The sequence below is a fragment of the Teleopsis dalmanni genome, chromosome 2 (genome assembly GCF_002237135.1).
Source record: "Teleopsis dalmanni isolate 2A chromosome 2, ASM223713v2, whole genome shotgun sequence".
Taxonomy (NCBI): domain Eukaryota; kingdom Metazoa; phylum Arthropoda; class Insecta; order Diptera; family Diopsidae; genus Teleopsis; species Teleopsis dalmanni.
Window position 1 is genome coordinate 16,255,746 of NC_051847.1, and position 5,946 is coordinate 16,261,691.

A 5,946-nucleotide genomic window follows, 5' to 3' on the forward strand; every position below is an offset into this window, starting at 1 on the left:
CTTCTTTTTACTAGTAAATATTGCAAAATACATACAAATTTTAAAATCCATTAAATCACAAAAAACAATTATTTTATAAATATCAGCACTATAAACTTCAATACATGCTATATATAAGTATGTATATAATAATTCCATATATGTAATTATTCAAATAAGTTTTACACTTGTCTCTAGTGTAGCGTTTGTCTAATTTATATCATAACTACAAGTAACAACTACATTCTGACATTCTCCATATAAGACGACTCCTTTCTCTAGAAGAGGGCTATCAAAGCACATTATTTTGTTTTTGTGGTATACCAAATAATTGTATAAAACTCAATAAATTAATAAAACTAAACTAATTTAACATTATAACCGTATTTTTATTTTTCTCCAAAACAAGTATGAATGCATGTATTTGTTTCTGCGCCCCTTCAATGTGTACATTAATTTGTATTGGGCAGTGATTGCATCTATTCTGGACAACCCATGGCTCAAGTGTAACAGTCTAGTTTGTATAATATATTAACAACAAGTAAAAGCTATATATAGGCTGACTACGTCTAGATTAAGCGCCTTCATTTTCTAGGAGTTCGTTTATCCAGCTACCCAGTAGAGATAAGAAAGGTAGACTGATCAGTTCAACTTAATTTCATCTAAATGATTTATAGAAGCCAGCATATATAATTATGAATTGAACAACAGTTAGATTGCGTCAACCTGACAAAATGATTTCATCAAATAATATTTGTATTGCGAGTCATTATTCTTTCTTTCATTAAGAATTTATATGATGTGTTAATATACAATGTGCTTATTAGAAGGAAAAAGTAACTAAACATATTTTATATCTAGTGAAAAATATAAAGAATCTTTTTTTGACTTTCGGTGACAACACATATCAAGCTTTGGTCTTCACAGATTTTTTACTTCATCAAAAGCTGATATTAGAAAACGTGATTATAATTCTTAAGTTCAGCGAAGACTTGTATTAGGGTTTACAATTTTACGTGGGACTGTAGAAGTTATCCAGTTTGGTAAATAAAAACTTTTGTCAATATTTTAAAATAATTCTGCACTATTTTTATGTTGGAGCACTTACCAAGATGATGTGACCTGTTTCTAGACCGATTTCAGAATGACCTTATAGACCAGAATTTCGCGCTCATAACACTTCTAACAATACGATCTGAATAACGAGCTCTTTTCTATCGTTTATATGTGGAGTTGTAACTGCTTATATGAGATTAATGAGGAATCGTATACTCTAGAAATTTTATGTCTAGATCGTTAGTGTGCAATTGCAGTAATTGTTGACACTGACTCATTAATAGATTTCTCTTCTCAGTCTTAATCCAATTTGTACAGATTCTTAAGCATCAACCTAATTTATGAGAATGCTGTTTATATTATTCGAGACAGGTGTTTCCACTGTCACTGTCATTTAATTATTGTTGTATAATGTATAACTGTTGTAAATAAACATTCTATACATGTATTCATGGACATGATTTTATTTAATGAACCAATAATAATCCAATAATAATACCAACTTCAGCTTCGTTTTATTGAAATGTTAATATTGAATACATAAAAATGTATAATATATTCAAATAAGGATATCTTCAGATTATGCTATTTTTAGAATCTGAAGTGTACAATAAACCATATTTCATGTCAAACATAACAGAATTTTACTGAATTTGGATTAAGTCAGCCCTTTTTAATCAGTTGCGCATTTATCTTGTCAACACCCACGGACTCTCATGTTGCAGACAAGCTTATAATCTTAAAGATACAAATGATGAAGTTATCAAAGCACAAAATTACGTTAACTGAGCAAAGCCGAACGAAGTATGTTGGAAGGAATGAAATATGCGACAGGTTTTAATATAAATAAAAATTTCATTATAAGATACCAATGCATACTATACGGTGAAAGAAAAAGGAGAGAAATAAAAGTTCAATATCTCATCAACTTTATTGTTAAAAAATTGACTTAATTTCAATGAAAAACATTTTTATTGGAAAAGAAAATAAAACTCAAATTTCGAAGCATGTCTTATAAATTTTTAAATTTACTTTCTGCCCCATAAATGCGGTAAACAGGAAAATATAAAATGTGGAGAAAAGCAAAAAAAATATAACGAAAAGTAAAATTGAGATCCTTGCACAGCTCGAGGAAGCTTAGCCTCCATGCCGACGTCGGATTTTGTTGTTGTTTCCTTTTATTGGGCTTGTAGTGACGTCTGTGGCAAGTGAAAAAATTTGGCCTCAAATGTTGACGAATTTTTATTGCGATATCGCCACATACATACATAATGTGAGATTGTATTAAATGTGATGCGATGTGATGTGATGTGGCTTCGGTGTTGGTGGCGCTGGTTTTCCGCATTTTTGTTGGATTTGACTAGTGATGCGATGTGATGTATGCTGATGAGGTGCTTCATTTCGTTTATGGCGTATTTGCATTAAAAATCAGCCTAAATCAGGTGACATTTTTATGGCTTAAGTTACCTTTTACCGGTAAATTGTGTGCAAAAGCGCAGAAATGTGTTTTTGTGCCGTGCTCCGCTGATAATGTCGCTTATGTATATTGTATACTATTTAGAAAGATACACAAACACATTTTACAGAATATATACAATACAAATTTATACATTTCAAACTTTCTCCTATGCTGTATGTTGTGCCGCAATTCATTAAATTAAAGCATAGCAAATGCTAAAACTGTTGTGAAAAAAAAATTAATGTAAAAAATAAATATTATTCTAAGCAATATAAAACATGAGTTTGCATAATTCACGAAGCGGAAATTTTTCAGCAAATATGTCTGGTCCTTTCAAATAGAAAAATTTTCTGCTGATATATAAGGAAATCGTAATAAAAAATAACTGAATGTTTACAATTACGCTTAGGATAGGATATTAAATAAATAATTATATTCAAACAAGTCAGGCAAAACTTTAGATATATAATAATTTATAAATTGGCATTAAAAAAATTTTAAGAATATATATTACAGCTTAATTGACTAATGATTATAAAGTGAATAACTTTATTTTAGCCAATTACGATGTCTTGGATAATATCTTGGATGATATCTTGGATGAATAGGGAATTAAGTTCTCCTTGTTGCTGATTTTTGTGAAGAAACTTTAATATATGTTGAGCCCTCAGCTCTTCAAATCAACCAATTACACCATTGCTTATTATGCTTACTAATTATCCATACTTATATTACATCGGTCTATTTCTTATTTCTTTCTCTATTTCTCCCATTTATTCTATTCTCTTAGTAATGATTGTTCAGCAGAAATTATTAAACATGTGTAGGTACATCGACAAATGTCTTTATCTGCGATTAACAATCCCAATAATTAGTCCTCATTTATTTAATTTCAACAAAAAGATCTCTTTCACGATTACACAGTGTTCGTTTGGATACGTCAAATAATTAAGCACGAAATTTGTTCGCTTTTAAGAAATTTGTATAAAGTAGCAGTTCTTGGTAACTTGGCAACTTTATGTAAAAAAAAACGAGCTTATACAGCGCTGACACAGATTCTAGTATTGATAATCCTTACTTCATAAAAATTGTATCGCACTTAGTTATTTATTTGATATTTAAAAACAATATGCTGGTTTTAAGAACAATCTCGCTAGTACTCTAAAGACAATACTGTTATCATATCACTCAGATAACTCAGCTTACTATTTAAACATTCATTTGCTTATGTATTTGTTTATACACTTTTATTACGATATAATATTTACTTACAAAAAGACTATCATTTATGTTTTAATACAATTCTAAACAACGCCACCTGAGATGGTTCAAAACGGCAGGACCCTTATATCTGATATCTAAAATGAGTGAAAACTTAGAAAAGAAAGTACTCTTCCTAATTTCAAATATAATAATTTATACTTTTCTGACTACATAAGTACTTAGTAAAATGATAAATAACTTATTTTTAAAGATATGGTGTAATGTCATACACTCATGGCAATCCTAACAGCACACTTCAGCTCTGGAATCAAACCGAAAATTATTTTTAGATTCATCAGTGCCAATTGATCTCATAAATCATGCTATACTATTGACTAATTCTTTAATAACCTTCATATAAATTATTGTATATAAAAACAATACTTAGAAAATTCATTTTTACGCTATTATTTGATTTTTCCCACAAAAAAACATATCATATATATCACACCAACATATCACATATGTAATACATATTCATCTGAATTATTTAACATTTATGGAAAGTATAACATACACATAAACAATTTTATCCTTTTTATGCTGAAGAGTTGATATACTCAGATTTAAAGAATATAAAGAATTGATCACATGAAATACTTTTACAATACTATTAAATTTCCACTACTATGTTAATACCACATTTAACTAAATACATGCTCATTTATAAAAGTACGAATCATCAATGTTTTTCTGGAGCGAAATCAGTGCTTTTACTCATATGTTTCCCTCGAAACCTAACTCATCTAATACGTTTATGGTTATCCTGCTACTCTAAGTAGTTCTTTATTATTCATGTCCTTTCTCACAATATGATTTTCAACACATTCATTATGTGACCATATTATCTTAACCTGCTTATCTGCAATTTTTCATAGACCACTTCTACTTCCAGTCGATAAAATAACTTGAAATGAATAAAAATAATTCAAAAATTAACAGAGAAATATTAATGCTGTTTATAGTCCATTCATCTACTATAGCTGTTAAATTGGAAATAACTTCTATTGCAGCATTCATATTTTTATATTGTGATATAGTTTACCTAAAATTTAGACGTAACACCCTGCGAGCTCCATAAAACTTGAAGTGTTCAATATTTTATTGATAATAAAAATATGTGTATTAAATATAAAAACATAACATGAACATCATTTATACACAATATTATTTACAATACCTTGAAAAAATGAATAATGTACCTTTAATTAAATATAAAATGTGTATAGTAAAAAGGCAAGACCGCAGTTATTGCTGTTATTAATACCGCACGATATGTGAAACAAAAATATTTTCTTTTTTTTTTTTTAAGTACAAACATGCCGGCTTACAAAATTGAATTTTTTTTAAAGAATATATGAAAATATTTTGGATTTTATAAAAGCTTTATAAATTAAAACCAATTTTTGCGGTCGATAATCAATTTATTTTAGTCAAAATATTCACACTTCACTACATATGTTTTTTTAATTAAAATGTGCTTCGAAAAAGTACTAAAAAGCTTATCGTTGTAACTATACTTGCATTAAAAAAATTTATGTTTTTATTTTTAATACTTCACCAGGCATATGACTGCAGATGACTAACGTATCCAAATCTAAAGCATAAAATTTCAAAAAGATTTCAACAATTTAAGCCTCAAATAAATACAGTAATATACAGTAATGGAAATATAACATTTTCTATTGCTTTTCACTAAACTATTAAATCAAATCACTGCCCATTTGAACATATATAATTAAATAAAATTTTGTTTTGCTTACTAATAACATTTTGTAATCACAATTTGTATTTGAACAAATTAAATATTTATTCCTTATAGCAAATATTATGCTTGCAATTCGTTATCCGAAGCATATAGTATGTGGTATCTGTAAATTTTATTCATTGGCTTTAATATGAAATTTATTACTCATACGCAATGCGGGCCCATGGGTAAATCGATAACAAGCAATTTTAATGTACAAAGCAATTTCTGTTTTTATTGTACTTTCGGCGTATTTTAATTACTTTAATAATTAAAAATAATATTTGTGGATATTCATGAGTACGGCGTAAGGCATTTATTAATGAAAATTGTAAGCCAACTGATACATATATAGTTTATATAAATGTATACAGTTGATACACTTATTACCATGTACTGCAAAAATTTTACTGATAATGGTTATATGTTAACACTATGATAA